The sequence below is a fragment of the Lactuca sativa genome, chromosome 3 (genome assembly GCF_002870075.4).
Source record: "Lactuca sativa cultivar Salinas chromosome 3, Lsat_Salinas_v11, whole genome shotgun sequence".
Taxonomy (NCBI): Eukaryota; Viridiplantae; Streptophyta; class Magnoliopsida; order Asterales; family Asteraceae; genus Lactuca; species Lactuca sativa.
Window position 1 is genome coordinate 171,911,637 of NC_056625.2, and position 27,462 is coordinate 171,939,098.

The window sequence follows — 27,462 nt, forward strand, 5'->3', positions numbered from 1 at the left end:
AAAACATACAAAATAGATAAAAACAATATGAAAATCGGTCATAATATATTAGTATGTTAATTAATATATATTTTACTTATTATTAAATATAACTATATATAATATAATAGGAGTAATAGTATGTGAAAGTATTCTAGATTTTATAAATAGTTATTATTTCATACAAACATATTTCATAAAATTTGCTATAGTTAACATTTTCTGTTATGAACTTTATTTTTATACAAATAAAATAAATAGATATAAACTGGTTTCCAATAAATTTTAACCTGGTTTCAATACACTTTAATTTCTTTCCCATTCATATATATATTTCCAATGAAGTAAGGTTATCAATCAAATATTCCACTTTTGTTCACAAATTTCAAACTATAAATAACAATGTTTTCGTTTTCCAGTTTTTCATATTTCACAGAAAGTAGTCTACATTTGAAAATGGATTTCAAAAACACAAAACCCATCAATTGATTGAAGGTAAAGACATTGAAAGATAATTTTTTGTTTGTTGGTGTATCGTTTGAAATCTATTAAACTTAATATATTTGGTTATGTAAATCACATTTATTCAATAATATTTCAAACATGAAAAAATCTTAATTTTTTTAAATTAATAAAATATGAAAACGATTAAAATTGTAATATGGTTATTTTTTGTGTACGTGAAAATGTAACTTGATGAAATAACTATGTCGGACTAATAGACCGTGTCTAGTTACAATTAAAACTAAAATTCATAAAACAAACAAAAAAAAATATGAAAAATCCAATTTCCTAAGGGCACGTAATAGCTGAAAATAATAAAGTTATAGATAGTTTATCATGAACCTTGTGAATTTCAATTGAGTATCTATTTTTATGGTGTAATTCATTTTTATGATACTAATTTTTTGATATTAATAGGTTAATTTTATTTTGAATTTTTATTAAATTAAGTATTAGTATCTGATTTTAAAATTTTCTTACGAATTCATCCTAAGTTTAGAATTGTTCCACCATTGTGAAATGTCACCTTGACATTCAATGGATTTGAAGTTCAATGGCCATTGTATTCTTCAATGGGAAAAAGGAAAGTCTTTAAATCTTTAAATAATTTTTTTAATATGTTCCATTGAACTTGTAGAGTTTAATGCATTGTGGATGCCCTAACCGAATAAATTTCCTTGTATTCAAGACTTAATCAGAATATATATATATATATATATATATATATATATATATATATATATATATATATATATATATATATACACACACACACACCATCTTATAAAGGGTTTATAAGTGTGGGCCCTTTAAAATTTAAGACAATTGTCTTACAACTCAATGAAACAAAATCTGGTCCCTTAAATATACATTGGACGGTGAGGATTCTACCATGGATGATCCATGTGATTTGTTTACCACCAATCAAAATAGACTTTTCAATATCCAAACAAAACCTGGTCCCTTAAATCTAATACATTGGATGCCCCATATTCCAACCAAACTCATCGTCTATTCGATTTGTGCAAACCCTCCTCTTCCCCTCGCCGTATACCATCTACACCACCGGTGAAGATGGTATCACATCTATACAACCACAAAAGCCACCAATCAAATCCCTTTCCTCATAACCACCACGCATTGAGCATTATCCTATTCACGTTTCCTCTGGTCATTCCTACTTCACCATCATCGAATCCATCTCCCCCAACCCTCCTCTTCTCGCAGCCACTGATACGTCACTACCACCAATCTAAGCAATCAGTGGATCTGGATTCGGTATCTCCTTCACTTTTTCATGTGTGTTAATGTGTTGTTTCTTTCTATTTCACATGTTAGGGCTCAAATGAGCTCAAAGGCTTCCAGCAGCTGTGATTTTTTGGTTTTTGTGTGTGTTAACCTATTATGTTTTGTGTTTCGGTGTTACATAAATATGCTTTATAGGGTTTTTTATATATATAAATCTTCCAGGAGCCTAAAACCTTCCATATCTTCATACCACAGTCATCGTTTCTCCACCTTCTCTGTTAGTAAAACAATACACCCTTACTACACCCTCAATTCTATCATATCTTAAACAAAGGAGAGAGACAAATATATTCTATACATTTTTGTTCTATGACCTATTTTATAGATTTCATATATTTCTGAAACTTTATACATCTAAGAAAAAGATTTATCTTTGTCTTTTGTTTATATATTTGTAAACATAAGGTTTAAAAACTGGTTGTTGGATCTATATTGTATTTCATACATATCTATATTTTATTTTATATATTTATAGATCTTGAAGAAAATCGTTGTTGGAACTGTATGAAATCGGCTCACAGATCTGGATGCTGAAGGATTTGGAAAACGGAGTTGCCGTATTTTCAGATATGTTTTTTTCTTTTCGAGGCTATCTAACTGATCGTTTTTTTGGTATATATGTTGCAGATTTACAAGATCCTTGACAAAATATTTAGACAAATTTCATTACTGAGGTGAAGATCTATTTTTTTATTTTTGACATGATCAAATCTTCTTAAGTTTTGTTTTTAGTATATTTTGTGTTTCTATATATTTTGTGTTTCTGGTTTCCACATTTAGTTTATTTGGTTATTTCAAGAAAAGAATAAAATTGTTGTTAATTTATCTTTTAGTATTTTTCTGTATTTGTTTGTATATTTTGTGTTGTTTTTGCATTAAAAGTCATTCAAACTTTAGAATAAGATTTTTTATCAAGTCAAATTTCATTTTCTTGCAATTCTCATTTTTTTGGGGATAATTTGTAGATGAATAATACGATTTTTGTTTCTTTCACATCTTGATACATTAATACTAAAAGTGATAGAGAAATAACTCGCTTAGTTTTTACAAGCAAAGAGCAATTCTAAAAATTCTTGATGGAATAATATGTTTGAATGTCCTGGCAAAATCAAATACTAGCAGTGTTGTAAAACTCGCCGAGTTGGCCGATTACTCCTCCGAGTACTCGCTACTCGGCCCCTTACCGAGGCATGTTACATAATCCCGAGTACTTCCCGATCGGCCACTTACTGAACTGAGCAATGTTGTAAAACCTGGTCAACTCGGTTATTAATATGTATAATATACTTAATGATTTATTATTTAACATACACATATGTGATTATTACTACATATATATCTTAAATTTTCGTAATTATTCATGAAGTGAGACCATTATTTGTTTTTTTTTAGTTTTTGTGTATTCACATGTATCTAATTTTGTTATATATTTCAATCAACTTATGATTTTGATATATAATTTCCCTAAAAATATTACTACATGAATTACCAAATCCGAGTATTCCCGAGTACTCGCTACTCGGTAGTCGGCCGAGTAGGTACCGAGTAACGAGTTCAACAACCTTGAATAGTAATACTTAATTTAATAAAAATACAAAATAAAATTAACCTTTTAACATCAAAAAATTAATATCATAAAAAGGAATTACACCATAAAAATAGATACTCAATTGAAATGCACAGGGCTAAAGATGAACTATCTACAACTTTATTATTTTCAGTTGCTAGGGCCCCTAGGAAATTTGATTTTCTATATTTTTTCTGTTTGTTTTATGAATACACTTAGTTTTTACATGCAAAGAGCAATTCTAAAAATTCTTGATGGAATAATATGTTTGAATGTCCTGGCAAAATCAAATACTAATACTTAATTTAATAAAAATACAAAATAAAATTAACCTTTTAACATAAAAAATTTACTATAATAAAAAAGAATTACACCATAAAAATAGATACTCAATTGAAATGCACATGGATCAGGATGAACTATCTACAACTTTATTATTTTCAGCTGCTACGTGCCCTTAGGAAATTCGATTTTCCATATTTTTTTCTGTTTGTTTTATTAATTCGCCTAGTTTTTACAAGCAAAGAGCAATTCTAAAAATTCTTGATGGAATAATATGTTTGAATGTCCTGGCAAAATCAAATACTAATACTTAATTTAATAAAAATACAAAATAATATTAACCTTTTAACATCAAAAATTTAATATCATAAAAAAGGCTCACCATAAAAATAGATACTCAATTGAAAGGCACAGGGTTCAAGATGAAATATGTACAATTTTATTATTTTCAGCTGCTACGTGCCCCTAGGAAATTGGATTTTCCATATTTTTTCTGTTTGTTTTATGAATTCACTTAGTTTTTACAAGCAAAGAGCAATTCTAAAAATTGTTGATGGAGTAATATGTTTGAATGTCCTGACAAAATCAAATACTAATACTTAATTTAATAAAAATACAAAATAAAATTAACCTTTTAACATCAAAAAATTAATATCATAAAAAAGAATTACACCATAAAAATAGATACTCAATTGAAATACATATGACTCAAAATGAACTATCTACAACTTTATTATTTTCAACTGCTACGTTCCCCTAGGAAATTGTATTTTCCATATTTTTTTTCTTTGTTTTATGAATTCGCTTAGTTTTTACAAGCAAAGAGTCATTCTAAAAATTCTTGATGGAATAATATGTTTGAATGTCCTGGCAAAATCAAATACTAATACTAAATTTAATAAAAATACAAAATAAAATTAACCTTTTAACATCAAAATCATAAAAAAGAATTACACCATAAAAATAGATACTCAATTGAAAGTCACAGGGTTCAAGATGAAATATGTACAACTTTATTATTTTCAGCTGCTACGTGCCTTAGGAAATTGGATTTTCCATATTTTTTCTGTTTGTTTTATGAATTCACTTAGTTTTTACAAGCAAAGAGCAATCTTGATTGAGTAATATGTTTGAATGTCAATATGGAAAATCCAATTCCCTAAGGCACATAGCAGCTGAAAATAATAAAGTTGTACATATTTCATCTTGAACCATGTGACTTTCAATTGAGTATCTATTTTTATGGTGTAATTCTTTTTTATGATATTAAATTTTTGATGTTAAAAGGTTAATTTTATTTTGTATTTTTATTAAATTAAGTATTAGTATTTGATTTTGCCAGGACATTCAAACATATTATTCCATCAAGAATTTTTAGAATGGCTATTTGCTTGTAAAAACTAAGCGAATTCATAAAACAAACAAAAAGCTATGGAAAATCCAATTTCCTAGGGGAACGTAGCAGTTCAAAATAATAAAGTTGTAGATAGTTCATTTTGAGTCGTATGTATTTCAATTGAGTATCTATTTTTATGGTGTAATTCTTTTTTATGATATTAATTTTTTGATGTTAAAAGGTTAATATTATTTTGTATTTTTTATTAAATTAAGTATTAGTATTTGATTTTGCGAGGACATTCAAACATATTATTCCATCAAGAATTTTTAGAATTGCTCTTTGCTTGTAAAAACTATGCGAATTAATAAAACAAACAGAAAAAAATATGGAAAATCCAATTTCCTAAGGGCACGTAACAGCTGAAAATAATAAAGTTGTAGATAGTTCATCCTGAGTCATGTGCATTTCAATTGAGTATCTATTTTTATGGTGTAATTCTTTTTTATGATAGTAAATTTTTTATGTTAAAAGGTTAATTTTATTTTGTATTTTTATTAAATTAAGTATTAGTATTTGATTTTGCCAGGACATTCAAACATATTATTCCATCAAGAATTTTTAGAATTGCTCTTTGCATGTAAAAACTAAGCGAATTCATAAAACAAACATAAAAAATATAGAAAATCCAATTTCCTAGGGGCCCTAACAACTTAAAATAATTAAGTACTACTATTCAAGGTTGTTGAACTCGTTAATCGGTACCTACTCGGCCGACTACCGAGTAGCGAGTATTCGGGAGTACTCGGATTTGGTAATTCATGTAGTAATAGTTTTAGGGAAATTATATATGTCAAAATTATAAGTTAAAATCATAAGTTGATTGAAATATATAACAAAATTAGATATATGTGAATACACAAAAACTAAAAAAATCAAATAATGGTCTCACTTCATGAATAATTACGAAAATTTAAGATATATATGTAGTAATAATCACATGTGTGTATGTTAAATAATAAATCATTAAGTATATTATACATATTAATAACCAAGTTGACCGAGTTTTACAACATTGCTCAGTTCAGTAAGTGGCTGATCGGGGAGTACTCGAGATTCTGTAACTCGCCTCGGTAAGGGGCTGAGTAGCGAGTACTCGGAGGAGTAATCGGCCAACTCGGTGAGTTTTACAACACTGTTAGTATTTGATTTTGCAAGGACATTCAACACATATTATTCCATCAAGAATTTTTAGAATTGCTCTTTGCTTGTAAAAACTAAGCGAGTTATTTCTCTATCACTTTTAGTATTAATGTATCAAGATGTGAAAGAAACAAAAATCGTATTATTCATCCACAAATTATCCCCAAAAAATGAGAATTGCAAGAAAATGAAATTTGACTTGATAAAAAATCTTATTCTAAAGTTTGAATGACTTTTAATGCAAAAACAACACAAAATATACAAACAAATACAGAAAAATACTAAAAGATAAATTAAGAACAATTTTATTCTTTTCTGTAAATAATCAAATAAACTAAATGATGAAACCAGAAACACAAAATATACAGAAACACAAAATATACTAAAAACAAAACTTAAGAAGATTTGATCATGTCAAAACTAAAAAAATAGATCTTCACCTCAGTAATGAAATTTGTCTAAATATTTTTTCAAGGATCTTGTAAATCTGCAACATATATACCAAAAAAACGATCAGTTAGATAGCCTCGAAAAGAAAAAAAACATATATGAAAATACGGCAACTATGTTTTCCAAATCCTTCAGCATCCAGATCTGTGAGCCGATTTCATACAGTTCCAACAACGATTTTCTTCAAGATCTATAAATATATAAAATAAGATATAGATATGTATGAAATACAATATAGATCCAACAACCAGTTTTTAACCGTTATGTTTACAAATATATAAACAAAAGACAAAGATAAATCTTTTTGTTAGATGTATAAAGTTTCAGAAATATATGAAATCTATAAAATAGGTCATAGAACAAAAATGTATAGAATATATTTCTCTCTCTCCTTTGTTTAAGATATGATAGAATTGAGGGTGTAGTAAGGGTGTATTGTTTTACTAACAGAGAAGGTGGAGAAACGATGACTGTGGTATGAAGATATGGAAGGTTTTAGGCTCCTGGAAGATTTATATATATAAAAAACCCTATAAAGCATATTTATGTAACACCGAAACACAAAACATAATAGGTTAACACACACAAAAACCAAAAAATCACAGCTGCTGGAAGCCTTTGAGCTCATTTGAGCCCTAACATGTGAAATAGAAAGAAACAACACATTAACACTGTAACAACCCCATTTTTATGACCAAAAATTTTTGTTTAAAAACGTTACTTTAGAAAATATTAATAACCAAAAACATCGTTTGTTCAACCATAACATAAAGCGAACCATGTCTGAAAACCAAAACATACAACTAATCAGAATATCAGAGTATCAGTCCCAATGAAGCTCGTAAATGCGGAAATCGGAGAGTGTGTGTGTGTGTCATGCTGCTACCGCGCCGACTCCTTTCCCCTCGCTGAGGAGGTACCTGAAACCAAAACTGAAAACTGTAAGCACGAAGCTTAGTGAGTTCCCCCATAATACCCCATACAATGCAAACATATAACAACCAATGTTCAGCTAGGAGTTACGGGCCTTGCCCACACTCGGGAAGATACGGGCTCTGCCCACACTTCGCTAGCCGGGAGATACGGGCCTCGCCCACACTTGTGAAGATACGGGCCCTGCCCACACTTCGCTATCTGGGAGATACGGGCCTAGCCCACACTCCAACCTCGGAGAGATATGGGCCCTGCCCACACTCAACCGCTAACCCATAACATACAAGTATCACACAGACAACAAGTATAAGCAACTCTATCATATTAACACATATAACATACTTGGCTAAACCCAGAGATACGGGCTTGGCCCACACTCTAGTACTAGCATCTCGTCTACGCGGGTCGACCTTGGTGCCTTAGACCCGTTCCTACTGGAAAGGAAACTCACCTCGAAGAAAGCTGCTGGTCTGTGTGGGAATTGATCACCTACTACTGTTGCTGCTACTCCGAAAACCCTCCGGCTGCAATTCCCACAATATACTCAATCAAACACTGCTCGCTGACCTTTGGGTAAAATGACCATTTTACCCCTGACCTTGCCCTAAGCCAAAGCCCGATTCAACTTTCAGTTGACCCGACTCGCCGAGTTGGCTTTCCAACTCGCCGAGTCCCTACCCAAACGACTGCCCTGAAACCCGATCCTACCCGTCGAGTTAGGCGATGACTCGATGGGTTCACCTTCTTAACTAATATTCAAGTCCTTCATCCTACTCGCCGAGTTGTATGAACAACTCGCCGAGTTCATCTTCATCCGAAGAACACTTATGCTAAGACTCGCCGAGTTGTATGAACAACTCGTCGAGTCCATCTTCATCCGAAGAACACTCATGCTGCGACCCGCCGAGTTGTATGAACAACTCGCCGAGTCTGTTCTTGATCTAAGGAGATTGCCTAGAACTCGCCGAGTCAGGGCATTGACTCGCCGAGTACCTCCATAGATGAGTTAAGCTTCCGACTCACTGAGTCACACCCCGTGACTCACTGCTCACTCGACACTACGAAAAGGGGACAAACTCGGAGACTCGCGAACAGACTCGCCGAGTCATATGAACGACTCGCCGAGTCGTTGCCATGCACCTACTGAATACACGGATTTGCTCGATTCCAGTCCATGCCATTCATAGATCTGGACTTCTAGGACACTAATCACACGTAAAGTTTCCAACTTTACGTGTGGATATTCACCAATATGGATTTTAGGGCTCAAAATGTCTCAAAAGGGTAGATCTAGGGCTAACAAGCAACATGGGGCCATAAAGCTAATAGATCTGAGCTCCTGGAGCTCAATCTTGCCTAGATCCAGAGGCCAAACATCTTATTACGACATATAATGCACATACAAGCTTGGGGATTTGACCAAGAAGGACCCAAATGAAGTATTAAGCATAGAATCATGGGGAAAACGGGTTATACCTCAAAGGAACTGCTGGAAGAACACAAATAATGCCTGGATGGCTTCTCTTCTTCTGGATCTACTTCCTTCCTCCTTCCAAACCTTCAAAAACAGACACACTAACCTCAAACTCTCAAAGAATAGATTAGAACGAGAGATACAGGGCTTTAAGGGTCAATGGGGGCCGGCTTGGGGCTGATAAGTCCTTTAAATAGGGTGCAAACCCCTGAAACTTAGGGTTTCATCCAACAGCTATGACTCGCCGAGTCCAGGATATGGACTCGCCGAGTCGCCAACTTAAACGTGTACTGGGTCCCGCATCCACTCGGCGAGTCGGACCTATGACTCGCCGAGTCCAAGGCTAAAAGAAAGGAAATACTCAAATAACATTTACGTACCAGGAACCGGGTGCTACAAATCTCCCCCACTTATTTTAGACTTCGTCCTCGAAGTTTGCTGCTCGATCCTGAAACAGCTCGGGATAATGCTCCATCATCTCGTCCACCGGCTCCCAAGTCCATTCCGAACCCTTGCGGTGCTGCCATTGCACCTTCACTAGCTCCACCTTCTTGTTCCTCAAATCCTTCGACTTCCTGCCGAGGATTGCGACTGGGCGCTCAATATAATTCAGGCTGTCATCAACCTGAATATCCTCCAAAGGTACTACTGCAGACTCGTCCACTAGGCACTTTCGCAACTGAGAAACATGGAAAGTGCTGTGGATCTGGCTAAGCTCGGCTGGCAGATCCAGCCTATACGCTACCTTGCCAACCCGGGCTACGACCCTGAACGGTCCGATGAATCGCGGGCCCACCTTGCCCTGCTTCCTGAATCGAATGACGCCTTTCCACGGCGACACCTTCAGGAGAACCATATCCCCGACCTGGAACTCTAAATCGGATTGACGCTTGTCGGCATAACTTTTCTGCCGACTCTGAGCAGTCTGAAGCCTGCTCCGGACCTGCTGGATCCTCTCGGTCGTCTTGAGCACCACTTCGGTGCTCCCCATGACCCTCTGGCCAACTTCACCCCAGCATATCGGGGTCCTACACCTCCGCCCGTACAACATCTCGAAGGGAGGGCGGTTGATACTCGCGTGATAGCTGTTGTTGTAGGAGAACTCGGCCAGGGGAAGATAGGTATCCCAGCTACCACCGAAATCTAGCACGCGCTCGCTCTTCCGATGCTCCTCCTTGATAGCCTCCTGTTGAGCCTCCCGAATCTGCCCCAACAGGGGAGTCACCACGGTCATCCTCAAGCAGACGTCCCTGATCGGCGCCGCCTTGCGGCTAAGCGCATCGGCCACCACATTGGCCTTCCCCGGGTGGTAAAGGATCTCACAATCATAATCCTTTACCACATCCAACCACCGACGCTGCCTCATGTTCAGATTCGGCTGATCCATGAGGTACCTCAAACTCTTGTGGTCCGTGTAGATGGTACATCGAACCCCGTAGAGGTAATGTCGCCAAATCTTGAGGGCAAATACCACCGCCCCCAACTCCAAATCGTGCGTCGGGTGGTTCGCCTCATGAGGCTTGAGCTGCCTCGAAGTGTAGGCAATGACATGCCCCCTCTGCATCAGTACCGCGCCCAACCCAGAAATGGACGCATCACAATAAACCACAAAATCCTCTACGCCCTCTGGCAGGGCTAAGATCGGCGCCTCACACAATCTCTGTCTCAGCGTCTCAAATGCAGCCTGCTGCTTGGGCCCCCACCGAAAGACCACGGCTTTCTTCGTCAGCCGTGTCAGGGGCACGACTATCTTGGAGAAATCCTGAATAAATCTCTGATAGTAGCCTGCCAATCCCAGGAAACTCCGAATCTCAGATGGAGACTTCGGAACCTCCCATCTCATCACGGCCTCGACCTTGGCCGGATCGATCAGAATCCCGTTCTGGTTGACGAGGTGTCCTAGAAATTGCACCTCACGCAACCAAAACTCACACTTGGAGAACTTGGCATACAAGCTCTCCCTCCTCAGGGTCTCTAACACCTCTCTCAAATGCTCCTCATGTTCCTCCCGAGTCTTGGAATAAACCAAGATGTCATCGATAAAGACTATCACAGACCGATCCAGCATCGGTCTGCATACGCGGTTCATGAGGTCCATGAACGCGGCAGGAGCATTGGTGAGCCCAAACGGCATCACTACAAACTCATAATGGCCATAGCGTGTCCGAAACGCGGTCTTCTGCATATCCTCCTCCCTGACCCTCATCTGATGATAACCCAAACGCAAATCAATCTTGGAGAACCAAGATGCTCCCTGAAGCTGGTCAAAGAGGTCATCAATCCTCGGAAGCGGGTAACGGTTCTTCACCGTTACCTTGTTCAGCTCCCGATAATCTATACACATCCGATGCGACCCGTCCTTCTTCTTCACAAACAGAATCGGGGCTCCCCAGGGCGAACTGCTCGGGCGAATAAACCCCTTGTCTAGCAGCTCCTGCAGCTGCATAGACAACTCCTGTATCTCGGGAGGAGCCAACCGATACGGCGCCTTGGCTATCGGAGCCGCGCCAGGAACAAGGTCAATCCTGAACTCCACCTATCGCTCCGGAGGTATCCCAGGAAGCTCCTCTGGGAAAACGTCTGCAAAGTCTCGGACCACCGAAACCTCGCTCACTGTCGCCTTACCCGTCTCCCGGGTATCCATCACATATGCGACATAACCTGCGCATCCCTGCTGAAGGTAGCGCCTAGCCCTCGCAGCTGAACATACAGTGGGTCCACACTGAGGCCTCTCTCCATGAATCACTAACTCCCCCCCGCTTAGGGTCCTGATCCGCACTAGCTGCTGCGCGCAATCTATCACCGCCCCATTAGGGCTCAGCCAATCCATGCCTATAATCACCTTGTTCCCACGCAACGGAATGGGAACCAAATCTACCAAGTAGCGCTCCTCAAACAAACGCAGCACGCAATCTCGAAATACCATCGATGCTCGCACCGATCGATCGGCAGCAATCTCCACCTCCAAAGGGCAATCTAACTCGCCCGATGACTCATGAAACTTCTTGCTAAGCGCAAGGGAAACGAATGATCGGGATGCACCCGAATCAAATAACACCTGAACTGGGAGGCCATTCACATGGAACGATCCTAATACATACATATACATACAGAGCACATATCAATAACATAACATCATAAAAATAAGATAGAGGGAAAGAATCATACCCGTCACCACATCGGGTGCGGCGCATGCCTCCTCGGTAGTCAGCTGAAATGCCCGGCTCCTCACCACTGGAGCCTCTGCCTTGCCCTGCCGACCATCCGTGATCCGCAGGGTCGCTAGAGCTGGCGCCTTCATCGGCGCTGAAACTGTCAACTGGGGGCAATTGGCCTTCTTGTGGCCCCTCTGGTTGCAGTGAAAACACAGCAACTCCGATGTCTGAATAGCTGAAACTGGAGTAGTACAATCCCTGCTAAAGTGCCCTGCCTTGCCGCACTTGTAGCAGCCTACTGATCCCATCCTACATGCCCCCACATGCGTCCTGCCGCATTTCCCGCAGCGGCTCGGTCCTGACTGGCCTTTCGGCCTACCATCTGATCCCTTGGGCTTCTTCCGCGAAGCCCCTCCTGCCTGACCCTCCTCTAGCTTCCGTTTCCGGATGTGCTCCAAATCTATCTCCCTCTCCCTCGCCCTGGCAATCATGGTGTCCAGGGTAGGGCAAGCCGAGAAGCTAACATGCTCCCGGATGTCAGCTCGTAGCATATCATGGTAACGAGTCCTCTTCATGTCCTCGTCACCAGCATACTGGGGCACCAATAAAGCCCTCTCCCGGAACTTGGCGGTGATCTCCGCCACAGTCTCCGTCGTCTGCCTCATGTCTAGAAACTCCCTGGCCAGCTGCTGAAGCTCAACAGCCGGCGCAAACTCTGCCCTGAACCTGGTCATAAAGTCCGACCAGGTCATCGCCTCGATAGCTGAGGCTCCCAACGAGTCACCCACTGACTCCCACCAATCCCGAGCTCGGTCCCGTAAACATCCGGCTGCATACCTCACCTTCGACCCCTCGGGGCAGAAGCTAGTCAACTGGGAAGACTCGATATCTGCAATCCATCGCCTGGCAATAATGGGGTCTTTCACCCCATGGAAATCCGGCGCACCGATGCCCCTGAAGTCCTTGGAGGACAGCGTGCGAGATCCTGACTGGCTAGATGCTATATCACTCCTGAATGCCCGAAGGCGATCCTCCATCAACTCCATGATCCCTTCCTTGATCGACCCAAAGATAATGGGAGTCGACTCGAGGATACCCCTGGTGATCTCTGACGCGATGAAGTCGCGTAGTCCCTCATCAATCGGCTCGGAACCTGATCCCGAGCCTGACCCCTCTCCTGAACCGCCATCCACCGGCCTCGATCGAAGTACCACCATTTTGCAATACATAAGTGACAATCATTAGTGATACTGACACTCCTTGAGGGATCATAACTACCACAAGTTCCCTGATCTCATCCTGGCCTCCCTCGGTTCGGGTACGGATCCTCTGCTTTCAGTAGTACGGGCCCATACTACCTTCCACATCTATCCGTACCTTTTCCAAGGTATGCCTCGACTCCACCAGATCCCTTTCACTATTGCTGATCACTGCTACACTCACCCTAGGCTTGCCCTAGGGAAAACTCTAATTCCACTCTAGCCAGTCCTCAGCTGCTGCAGGCCTCCTTGTAATGTCAGTTAGCCATTACCCGAATGCCATCACATGTGACGAGGCTCAGATAATCCTTCGAGTACCCGACTCGTCCCTACAATGGTTGGACTCAAACAAGAGTTGCGCGGTAGGGTCAAATTTGGCACTCTAAGATTATTCAATCCTGATTACATGTGACGTGACGCATTCGCCTAATGGCTAACTCCCATTATTCAGAGTCCTACGTAGCACGAAGCAAGCAGAATTCAGACAAGGGTAACAATCTCAATTAACTCTATCCACTTTCAGGAACTGAGCTAGCATAAAGTGCTAAGCTCATACTACCAGGCATAACCTAATCAGGCCACCCTACGTACTGTCTGCTCAGAAACTAGCATGCAATTTCTCATACAACTGAAACACAAATATCAGGCACATAAGGCATCACTCCTAGATCCTTAGTCCTATTCTAGCATGCTGTTCTACAAAAGCTGATAAACATAACATAGACTTGTATGGGTACTTTGGGGAATACTTACTTGAGCTCGGCCGGTCGCGCACAACACACACTTTGTTCTTTCTCAAAACTCTTTTCCCAATTTTAGAAAACATTTTCCTTTAGAAAACCTTTTAATCCCTTGATTTGAGTTCAGACACTTCCGAAGATGTGTCTGAATCCCTCAAACCAGGGCTCTGATACCAACTTGTAACGACCCCATTTTTATGACAAAAATTTTTTGTTTAAAAACGTTACTTTAGAAAATATTAATAACCAAAAACATCGTTTGTTCAACCATAACATAAAGCGAACCATGTCTGAAAACCAAAACATACAACTAATCAGAATATCAGAGTAACAGTCCCAATGAAGCTCGTAAATGCGGAAATCGGAGAGTGTGTGTGTGTGTCATGCTGCTACCGCGCCGACTCCTTTCCCCTCGCTGAGGAGGTACCTGAAACCAAAACTGAAAACTGTAAGCATGAAGCTTAGTGAGTTTCCCCATAATACCCCATACAATGCAAACATATAACAACCAATGTTCAGCTAGGAGTTACGGGCCTTGCCCACGCTCGGGAAGATACGGGCTCTGCCCACACTTCGCTAGCCGGGAGATACGGGCCTCGCCCACACTTGTGAAGATACGGGCCCTGCCCACACTTCGCTATCTGGGAGATACGGGCCTAGCCCACACTCCAACCTCGGAGAGATACGGGCCCTGCCCACACTCAGCCGCTAACCCATAACATACAAGTATCACGCAGACAACAAGTATAAGCAACTCTATCATATTAACACATATAACATACTTGGCTAAACCCAGAGATACGGGCTCGGCCCACACTCTAGTACTAGCATCTCGTCTACGCGGGTCGGCCTTGGTGCCTTAGACCCGTTCCTACTGGAAAGGAAACTCACCTCGAAAAAAGTTGCTGGTCTGTGTGGGAATTGATCACCTACTACTGCTGCTGCTGCTCCGGAAACCCTCCGGCTGCAATTCCCACAATATACTCAATCAAACACTGCTCGCTGACCTTTGGGTAAAATGACCATTTTACCCCTGACCTTGCCCTAAGCCAAAGCCCGATTCAACTTTCAGTTGACCCGACTCGCCGAGTTGGCTTTCCAACTCGCCAAGTCCCTACCCAAACGACTGCCCTGAAACCCGATCCTACCCGTCGAGTTAGGCGACGACTCGACGGGTTCACCTTCTTAACCAATATTCAAGTCCTTCATCCTACTCGCCGAGTTGTATGAACAACTCGCCGAGTTCATCTTCATCCGAAGAACACTTATGCTAAGACTCGCCGAGTTGTATGAACAACTCGTCGAGTCCATCTTCATCCGAAGAACACTCATGTTGCGACCCGCCGAGTTGTATGAACAACTCGCCGAGTCTGTTCTTGATCTAAGGAGATTGCCTAGAACTCGCCGAGTCAGGGCATTGACTCGCCGAGTACCTCCATAGATGAGTTAAGCTTCCAACTCACTAAGTCACACCCCGTGACTCACTGCTCACTCGACACTATGAAAAGGGGACAAACTCGGAGACTCGCGAACAGACTCGCCGAGTCATATGAACGACTCGCCGAGTTGTTGCCATGCACCTACTGAATACACGGATTTGCTCGATTCCAGTCCATGCCATTCATAGATCTGGACTTCTAGGACACTAATCACACGTAAAGTTTCCAACTTTACGTGTGGATATTCACCAATATGGATTTTAGGGCTCAAAATGTCTCAAAAGGGTAGATCTAGGGCTAACAAGCAACATGGGGCCATAAAGCTAATAGATCTAAGCTCCTGGAGCTCAATCTTGCCTAGATCCAGAGGCCAAACATCTTATTACGTCATATAATGCACATACAAGCTTGGGGATTTGACCAAGAAGGACCCAAATGAAGTATTAAGCATAAAATCATGGGGAAAACGGGTTATACCTCAAAGGAACTGCTGGAAGAACACAAATAATGCCTGGATGGCTTCTCTTCTTCTGGATCTACTTCCTTCCTCCTTCCAAACCTTCAAAAACACACACACTAACCTCAAACTCTCAAAGAATAGCTTAGAACGAGAGATACAGGGCTTTAAGGGTCAATGGGGGCCGGCTTGGGGCTGATAAGTCCTTTAAATAGGGTGCAAACCCCTGAAACTTAGGGTTTCATCCAACAGCTATGACTCGCCGAGTCCAGGATATGGACTCGCCGAGTCGCCAACTTAAACGTGTCCTGGGTCCCGCATCCACTCGGCGAGTCGGACCTATGACTCGCTGAGTCCAAGGCTAAAAGAAAGGAAATACTCAAATAACATTTACGTACCAGGAACCGGGTGCTACAAACACACATGAAAAAGTGAAGGAGATACCGAATCCAGATCCACTGATTGCTTAGATTGGTGGTAGTGACGTATCAGTGGCTGCGAGAAGACGAGGGTTGGGGGAGATGGATTCGATGATGGTGAAGTGGGAATGACCAGAGGAAACGTGAATAGGATAATCCTCAATGTGTGGTGGTTATGAGGAAAGGGATTTGATTGGTGGCTTTTGTGGTTGTATAGATGTGATACCATCTTCACCGGTGGTGTAGATGGTATACGGCGAGGGGAAGAGGAGGGTTTGCACAAATCGAATAGACGATGAGTTTGGTTGGAATATGGGGCATCCAATGTATTAGATTTAAGGGACCAGGTTTTGTTTGGATATTGAAAAGTCTATTTTGATTGGTGGTAAACAAATCACATGGATCATCCATGGTAGAATCCTCACCGTCCAATGTATATTTAAGGGACCAGATTTTGTTTCATTGAGTTGTAAGACAATTGTCTTAAATTTTAAAGGGCCCACACTTATAAACCCTTTATAAGATGGGGTGTGTGTGTGTGTGTGTGTATATATATATATATATATATATATATATATATATATTCTGATTAAGTCTTGAATACAAGGAAATTTATTCAGTTAGGGCATCCACAATGCATTAAACTCTACATGTTCAATGGAACATATTAAAAAAAATTATTTAAAGATTTAAAGACTTTCCTTTTTTCCCATTGAAGAGTACAATGGCCATTGAACTCCAAATCCATTGAATGGCAAGGTGGCATTTCACAATGGTGGAGTTGTATCCATTGAATGACAACTAGGCATGACACCTCATTCAACTCTTCCATTAAACTCCCCATTGTGGATGCTCTTAAGTCCTGAACACCGAAAATTGTATTCACTTTGACTTCGTTTACACGGTCAATAGGTTACCTAATTTCAAAATTTACATTTTGGGCACAAATTTTAAATTTTATTACAAATTTGGTCTAAAAGTTACACTTTTGGCCCAAATTTCAAAATTTTCTTACGAATTCATCCTAAGTTTAGTATTTTACATATTGTTTTTTCAAATTTTAGTTTTGAATATGTTTTTTTTTGCTTTATAAAGTTATATTTATACAAAAAAAAAAAACATTTCACATAAAAAATTTTCTTTTTTCTATGTAAAAACCTTTTTTTTAACATTTTTGTTAAAAAAGGTTTTTATATGTGAAAAATATGTTTAAATATTGGAAAAAAACATAACAAATAAACAGTGCTCACATATATATTGTTTTATTAACATCATTATATTTGTTATTATTTTCGCAAAAATTTATAAAATTCATAACCTCTTCAGATGAACACCATTTTCGACGTTCTTTATATCCACGTGTTCGTCTTAACGGCTACTACAACCGTCATGTTGATCATGTTAGCCAAAAGCTATATTTTCACTTGCATGTTTATAAACAAAGGTTTATATTTATTAACTTTTATAAGTGAAAATGTGAGTTACAAGTTATTGGTTTATACTAAAATAAAAAACGTTGAAGTGGTTATGTTTACTAGATTTTGCTTAAAAAACTAAAAAACATATTTTTGAATACAAAACCAAGATATTTACTAAAATAAAAAAAATATTTTCACATAAAAAACAAACATATTTATAAAAATTATTTCTGACATGTTTTTCGTTTTGGAAGTATATGGTACACAAACAAAATTAATTTTTTCATCCTACGTAAAAACATTTTTTTTTATCCTTGGTTGAACAATAAGAAAAAATGTTGAAGTTGGTTATGTGTACTAGATTTTGCGTAAAAATTAAAAATGATATTTTAGAATAAAAAACCAAGATATTTACTAAAACAAAAAACATATGTTCACATTAAACCAAGTTATTTAAAAAAAATTGTCATGCAATTCGTTTTTGAAATATATAGGTGCATAAATAAAAATATATTTTTTACTGAAAAATGATTTTTTTTGTAAGAAAAGGTTTTTTTTTTGTGAAAATATGTTTTTTTGTAGTATAAAAACACATTTTCACATAAAAAATCTTCTATGCGAAAAAAATTGGACTAATTTTATAAAAGAATTATATATATATATATATATATATATATATATATATATATATATATATATATATATATACATATATATATATATATATATATATATATATATATATATATATATATATATATATATATATATATATATTCACATACAAAAACATTTTCTAACAGAAAAGTTTTGTAACAAGTTTTTAAAATTGGATTTAGGTCATTTTTGGTCACTTAACTTTTGGTTTTGTGCTTATTTGGTTACTTAACTCTTTTTAAGTTTTAAAAGGTCATCAAACTTTTGACTTTGTGCTCATTTAGTCACTTAACTTTTGATTTGGTCTCTTAACTTTTAGATTTGTACTCATTTAGTCACCTAACTTTTAAAATTGTGCTCATTTAGTCACGAAACTTTTGAAAAATTTTAAAAGTTTATTGACTAAATGAGCATAATTTTAAAAGTTAGGTGACTAAATGTGACCAAACCAAAAGTTAAGTGACTAAATGAGCACAAAGCCAAAAGTTTGATGACCTTTTAAAACTTAAAAATAGTTAAGTGACCAAATGAGCACAAAACCAAAAGTTAAGTGACCAAAAATGACCTAAACCCTTTTGAAATTTGTGTCAAAAGTGTAAGTTTTGGACTAAGTTTGTTATAAAATTTAAAATATGGGTCAAAAATATAAAATTTGATGGTTGGAAACCTAATAGCCAGGAAAAAAGTGAAAATGAATATAATTTCCGGTATTCGGGACTTAATCTGAAGAAAAATATATAAAATTAATTGAATATGAGATTAGAATGTAGGAACATTATAGTAGATTTTTCTTGAAATAATCAGGGCGGTTTTAGTTTAGGGCATGTAATGGCATGGACAACCCCTGAATTTTCCAGACGTAGTTTTTGAATTCTTTTATTAGTTCAACTATTAAAATTTCTCATAACACATATACTATGAAATTCTGCGTTTGCCCTTGGAAATAATGCAAAGGAAATTTAAAAAAGAACAAACTTTTAAACTTGAATCCGAATTTCTCAACAAAACATAGCTAATATCCATTGAAGTCTTCGATCGATAAGATTGAACAACAAGCTCAATCCACACAGGATTCAATATTACATCAGTTTAGCCACATATGATACCTACATTAATTTTTTTTTTGGAACCGTCAAATATATTATAATAAAATAAAGAAACCCCGACTAGCAAGGAGCTAGAGGGAGCAATACATTTAGGTTTACGTAATTCTTGTATCATATTGTGCAACAACTGGAATTCAATTAAATAAAAGGACATGAGCACCAAGTGGCCCAGTCATAAACTATTGCCGAGCTCCTATATTTCATCCAAGTGTATACCGTCATTTGGATGTTATCAGCTACCCGTGTGGGGTTAGTGATAAGTCTTTTGAATATCCTTTCATTCCTAGCCTTCCAAATCCCGTAACATATGCCGATTATGATCTTCCTCTTCTTCTTACATGTGCCCTGTTTTGCTGCATATTTGATCAGCTCTTCCACCGTGTTAAATTGAACCTGAGGCATGTTGCACTATTTCCAGACCCATTACCATATAGTTTTCGCAAAGCTGCAGTTGAACAAGATATGATTTGGGCTTTCATCCATTGCCCTACAATATCCACATTGGGTTGATTCTACGGTTATGCCTCTCTTGGCACCTACAAAATGAACTACTCCCGATAAAAATAGTATTTTTAAAACTTAAATTGTAGTTATGTATATTCTAATACTAAGTGTTCAATATAATGATTGTTTTGTTGGTTACATAATTTTGATACTCTTTTATAAGAAAACCAGAACGTATCGATATTCTTTAAATTTCTTTTGGCTTTATTACCGATCTATCAAAAATAAAATATTAGTTTTATTTATATGCAAAAATCAATACATTTTATAGATTTATACCAAAACACATTTCATGTAAATTATTGTATATGTCAAATAAGACCAACCCAACCACCAAGAACATGATATTGGTGCCTGAAATTAAATTGAGTATGCTCATTTCAATGCATCATAGCTGGATCATTGGATACTGTTTGAGGTTTTTGTGTCATTAAATTTTTTAATTATAATATTTTTTTCCAAATAAAAATGTGTTTATTAAAATTTGATGATAAATTAGTAAATGTCATCAATAAAAACATTGGAGATTTTTTTTATTTTCAAAGCTATTAAAATTTGACGCCGGCCATATAAAATGCCAAATGACGGCGTCAAAACGGGGTTGACAGTAATTACCACACACGAATAAATCTTATACGATCACTGTTATAGATTTTACGGAAGATATTTTATATATTATAATACTAATCACAGCATATAAATTAAATATTATACAAAATCTGTTGCGATTTTAGTCATTCAAATAATTATTATTTGAGGAATTTTTCAATTATAAATAATCTTTCGACAACTTAATCATTCTTAGCCATGTTCCTTGTCTTTGGACAAAAAGTGGACACCGTATCCAAGCCGATTGACCCTTTAACCAACCATAAATTGTTTTGTGTTTAATAATAGATCCTTTGTATAGATTTCAGGTTATTCTTAACATATAAGTTAGTTTATTTTTATATTTATTCATGTTGTTATTTTTGATAAATCATAAATAGCCTATAAACTATTTAGACTAGTTTATTTTTATTGATCTTTCTGTATGTAGTTTTATCTGTTTCAACTATTTGGACCGAATGGGATCCCTCCCATACCATATTTATTTATTTATTTTATTTTTATTTAGTTTTATTATTTATTTATTTATCTTTCCTAACCCATAACCTATTTTTCAATCCACTAAAATCACATCATTATTTTTTACTAAATTGAATTAAAGAATGTAAAATAAAATTAAAATATAACGTTTTTTAATTAAAAAACTAATACAAATAAAAAAATACATGATAAAAAACACAATTAGAAAAAACAACATATAAAATGACAATTAAAATTAACTAGCTATCCAGATATACAACAGATATACAACGTAGACATGATCAATGAATCAAAAAGATCGGATTGAAGCTGGTGCATAGTGGATCCCAACATTGCGCAAATCACAAAAGTCACCAGGTCTGTCATTTGGGTAATAGGCGGATCTAGATGGTTCCCGGGGGCAACCTGAGATGTTCCTTATAAATATTTCAGTAGTGTAATTTTTTTCGGTACACCTTTACTTTGATCCTGACCCTACCACGGATTTGGGTGATCAAACTGATACACATGAGATACCGCATCACTCTCATCTTGTAGTATCATATTGTGTAATATAACATATGTGTGCATTATATCTTGTTCTATTCGATGATATAGACCGTGCAGACGATTTTAATATGTCACAAAGTGGTTTAAGGGCCCAAAAAGCACGTTCTACATCCTTCTTGTTCGTTCTTATGCAACATTGAACCTTTTCTTTTTGTCGGACTAGTTGTTTATCAGCCTATATACGATCTCTATGGATTGTATTTCTTGTATGAATGGTCCTTGAACCAAAGGACTTGTAGCCCAGCGGTATCAGGTGGTGCCCTCCCTCTTTGAGGTCGAGGGTTCAAGTCCCGTCGTGGACATAGGTGGAATTATATGGTATTAGTTTAGCAGTAGATTAGATTTTCCGGTTAAAAAAAAGAAAGAATGGTCCTTGAATTGACATTATTCTTAAACAAAACTTGTACAATGTACACTACTAGATAATGCATCTACCAAATTAGCGTTGTTATGTTCATCGTTGAATGAAGATGGATCGTCTGCAATACGTTCCATTACTATTTTTACAAATGTTTGAATTTATTTTGTTGAAGAAAGTTGGAATGGAATTGAAAGAAAATAGAATTGAATTGAGATATAATGAAATGGAATTAGATTGAGTTTTGATGGTTTTATATTGTTACACCCCAAAATCGGAACGACAGAAACGTTCTGGGGTGGAGGATGTCATGTTTAGTATCACAAGACATGCATCATAGTAATCAAAGTAATGAACAACCATTTCATTAGAAAGAAAGTGTTTACAAAGTATGTGTTCACAAAACATAGAATACATATGTAAATAACAAAACAAGACTTGGAGCTATACTGCTCCATCTTTTGAATTCCCAGTACAAGTACTTATCTACTAGTTTCCTGAGAATACAACTTATTTTGAAATAATTGATCAGCAATTAAACTGGTGACTTCATAAGATTTTAGTGATGTAAGTAAGTTTTAGAAAGCTTAGTAAGATGTAGTAAGTTGTAAGTTTTGTTTAGAAAAGTTTGCACGTTCCTCCAGAAAATCCTATATTTCCTGCTTTGGTGAAATATAAGTAAAAATGACTCTACAATCCTTTCTATGAGTACTAAATGGATACGAGTTATATAAAACCAAGAGTAAACAAACAATCGGTTATGTGTATCTGCTCTAAGCCCACAACCAAACAAGGAACAGGAAATGAGGCAGAAGGCACACAACCCATTGGTTGTTAGATCATCGTTGTATATAACCCTTGCGTATTCATTTGGTACTCATGGAGTTAACTGTAACAGATCCTTTATTTTGATGAAAACATTCTTTAAGAAAACCAAAATGGTAACCACAGTGGTTCCTTCTATAATCACTTAGTTTATACTAGCTATATATAATCTAATATCGAATAGATAGTTAATTGTGTGAATCTACCCTAAGCCCACAACCAAACAAGGAACAGGAAATGAGGCAGAAGGCACACATCCAACTACCTATCAGGTATTAATTATATATAACCCTGATATATATAAATTAATGTATTATAGAGTTAACCACCTAAGGTCCTTTAAGTTTATACTGGTTTAATAAAATGGATTAAACGCGTTACTGGTAAGTTTCTAGTTTTGTATACCAAAAGTTCTGATTTGAAAAGTATGTTTTGTACTAGAAAATTGTGCATTGAATTAGTGTCCTATGACTTGACCCATACCCGGTACCCCTTAAGATGACTTAATGTATACAGAACATATATTTAACTAAGATCGAATGGATAATAGGCTGGGTGAATCCGCTCTAAGCCCACAACCAAACAAGGAACAAGAAATGAAGTGGAAAGCACACATCCTATTACCTATCGTATCCTATTAATATATATATATCTATATATATATATATATATATATATATATATATATATATATCCCTTAATCTATGCATTCAGGAATCATAAGGTTAGCATTATATATCCCTTTCTACTGAATATACTAGACCCAAATGTTCTGTTTTGTCGTTTAAAAAGATGTAAGTTTTCCCTAGTTTATAACTATCTTGACTCGAAAATAGTTTGCATTAACTTTTAAGTGGTACTGTCACAGTATGAAAGTAATGGGAAAATGTAAGTACACAGTTGTCTTTTAAATTTATATCCTGACGTACTGATTTCCTTAAAACGTGTATGTTTTATTTCGGTCATAATTTGATGGGTAGTACCCATACTTTACGCTCTCCCCGTAAGAGATTCCGGGGACCAAACATGACTTCCGCAAATAAATTGCTAGGCCGTGTAAATTCACATTAAAGTTATACGATCATGTATACCCAATTTAACTATCACCTTTTGTTTAGAAAAATGAGTTAGTGATTCATTGGTATAATGTCACACCCCAAAACCAAGAACGGCTGAAACGTTCTTGGGCGGAGGACGTCATGTAAAGTATCACAACACAGTAAATGTAAATAAGCAAACAACATCATCCATTGCATTAAATATATAATTTTAATACAAGCGTGTTCTGTACAGTTATAAACACCAAAATAATGTAAAACAAAATAATATGATGAGTCTTGAATACTCTCCATCTTCTCAAAAGCTGGCATCGGTACTTGTCTACTGATGGCCTGAGAATACAAGTTATTTTGAAAGAGTTTATCAGCATTAAGATGGTGAGTTCATAAGTATTTTAGTGTCGGTGTTTGTTATCAAAACGTTTGAACCTGTCGCAAGTATAAGTTGTAAAATGTATGTAAGTGTTTGTAAAAGTTTGAATCTCTCAGAAAAACCTATATTTTCTATTAAAGTAGCCTTCTACCAAGGCTTAACTGTTTTGTATGCTCGTTTGTTGTAAAAGTGTGTAATTTCCCAAGTGTAACTATCATTTAACAAAATATAGTTTGAACATTAATGTTTAAGTGAAATAATCACTAAAAATATGTAATGGGTAAATCATTGTAGTACTGTAGTTTTGTATTATAGGAACTACTGCTGTACTAACTACCTAAACCGGATTTATATTAAGGTATTATGTGATAAATTGCACCATACTATAGACTGGTAACAACGACAACGTATAATCGAAAATAAGATATGACGTTTGGCACCTGCAGACCTCTCGGTCCTGCTGTAGCTAGCAGCAAGGTGTAGCATAGTCAATCCAATATAGATCTATACACAAACTCACGCTCTCCCTCCAAGAGACTCTGGCTAGAACTCGGGTCATGACAATTAAGGCATGATCCCATACAGTGGATCACAATTGTTAACGTATTCATGTATATGTAATGTAATGTTACTTGTTCTAGTATCGTTGTATATGTTCTAGTCCTAGTACAGTTGTATATGTACTCTTAGTAATAAGTATTGACTCATGAATGAACTGACTCGTTGATCTAGAAATTGTAGTAGTATGATCTTGTGTTACCCCGATGGTAACTTACTAATGATGTACTGATACGTATGAATAAAGGAGTACTTTTATGTCTATATATGTACATTTGATATTTAATTAATGTTTAAACGACCCTCAGAGGGCTACCCGAAATCCCACCAGACCACATCTCAAGCGCGAAAAGGAAATAGGGCGGATGGCCTTCCTAAGCCCTTTAAACATTTCTTATATATCTATACATATATGGGCATGCAATTTATAAGAAGTATAATAAAGTTTAAATAAGTGTATTTAATAAGAAAGGAGTTTGTAAAACAGTTTGAAGAAAACAGTTTGATAAATAGTTTGAACAGTGATAAAATCATTGGTTTCCTAGTTATTAATCACATGTGATTGATTTCAATAACTATAAGAATTGAACTTGTATCCCCCCCATAAAGTATTTAAAACATTTAAAAGTATTTCAAAGGTTAATTAAATGGGTATGAACTCACTTGTGGTGAGCGGTTTGGATTGTAGTGTCGGATACCGTGCTAGGTGGCAAACGGAGACTTGTTCACACGCACGAGCCTAGTTATCATATAATGAGAATGTATATAACTAATTAGCCAAATAATAACTTAATGAAATAAGTTGGGACACTCAGGAACATGCAAACACTTTGTATAAGTGTTATAGGTCCTAATGGTTGCATCTAAGTTGCTACGGGACAAGGCTAAAGGGGTTTAATGCCCCAAATGACCTTGTATATGAGTTTACCACCCAAAAAAACCCACCTTTGGAGTTTACGGTCGTAAACCCTTGAGTTTACGGCCGTGAACTCTTGACTTGGTGGTTTTGGGTGTTTTGAAGTCTTAAATGAATTATAGAATAAGCCTAGCATTGGTGGTTTAATCCTTTAGGTAGTTTAGGGCCTTAGAATGCTCCTTTGAGGAGTTTACGGCCTAAAGACCATATCCCCTAGAGTTTACGGCCGTAAAATCCTATGGGGTGGGTGTTTTAATTCATTTAAGGCTCTTGCACACAAAGGATAAATTCTAGACTTTTGTTTAAGGCTAAAGGGGACTTTAGGCACACTTTGGTGCCTTTACTTGGAGTTTACGGCCCAAGTGTATTTCTTGGCCATAAACTCCCCTTTAGGGATGATGTTGATGTTATTTACTCCCCATTCAAGCTACAAGTAATAGAGGGTTATTGTCTTAAAGTCTTACGAGTGTTTGGGGCACTTTAAGCCCTTGAAATTTGGTGTTTACGGTCCAAGAAACTCTTGGGCCGTAAAATCCTAAAACTAAGTGTTCTTGATTGTGTTCTAGCCTTAAAAGATCATACATAATGTCCTTAACTAGCTACCTAACAAGGAAATGGGACTAGATAGCTCTTAGGCTTCGCTTTGGAGTTTACTCCCCAAGAACGTTCTTGGGCGGTAAACTCCCGAATCTTACATATTTGACATGAAAACAATGTTATTAAGCATATAACAAGCATTAAAACACAACTAGGAAAGTAGACTCACGATTTGGGATGAAAATCCGAAGATCCGTGAGAGAGAATATGGCTTTTCTCTAGTTGGAAATGTGAATAATGAATAATTTAGTTCAGAAATCTATTTATAGTCCTGAAATATTTTGGCAGAAAATATTTTATTCTGGAATTGGACTTTAACATGATGAGGTGTTGAAATGCTCAAGTTTCACAAACCCATGAGCATCCCCTCTCCTGATATCTCCTTAAATGTAAACCCTAATGTACACAAACTTATTCGGAAAGTCTGAAGTTCATTGAAACAGGACTAACTTCTACCGAATAGTTAATGTTCGTACAAAATGGAAATTTCGGGTTGTCACATCATCCCCCCGTTAGAAGGAATTTCGTCCCGAAATTAGAATTTAAGCAAACAAGAAGTTACAAACAATTAAGCGAAAAGATGAGGGTATTTCAGTTTCATCTGATCCTCGCGTTCCCAAGTGAATTCCGGTCCTCGCGTGGCATTCCAGCGAACCTTCACGATAGGGATATGACTTTGCTTTGTCTGCTTGACCTCACGGTCCATGATCTCTACAGGTTCTTCCACGAAGTTGAGGCTCTCGTTGATCTCGATCTCGTCGAGTGGGATTACAAGAGTCTCGTCGGAAAGACACTTTTTCAAGTTAGACACATCGAATGTAGAATGTACGTTACGAAGTGCGTCGGGTAGGTCGAGTTTGTAAGCTACGGGGCCGACTCTTGCAAGAATCTCAAAAGGCCCTATGTACCTCGGATTAAGCTTCCCAGGCTTTCCAAAGCGTATCAAGCC

General features: G+C 37.1%; 1 long non-coding RNA gene across 1 annotated transcript; it reads left to right on the forward strand.

Moving 5' to 3' along the window:
- The first annotated feature begins 1,485 nt into the window (after positions 1 to 1,485).
- On the forward strand, positions 1,486 to 2,646 carry LOC111885306 (uncharacterized). Its single transcript, XR_006189866.2, has 2 exons — positions 1,486 to 1,761; positions 2,419 to 2,646. It is a non-coding gene; the product is annotated as an uncharacterized LOC111885306 (long non-coding RNA).
- The last annotated feature ends 24,816 nt before the right edge of the window (positions 2,647 to 27,462 follow it).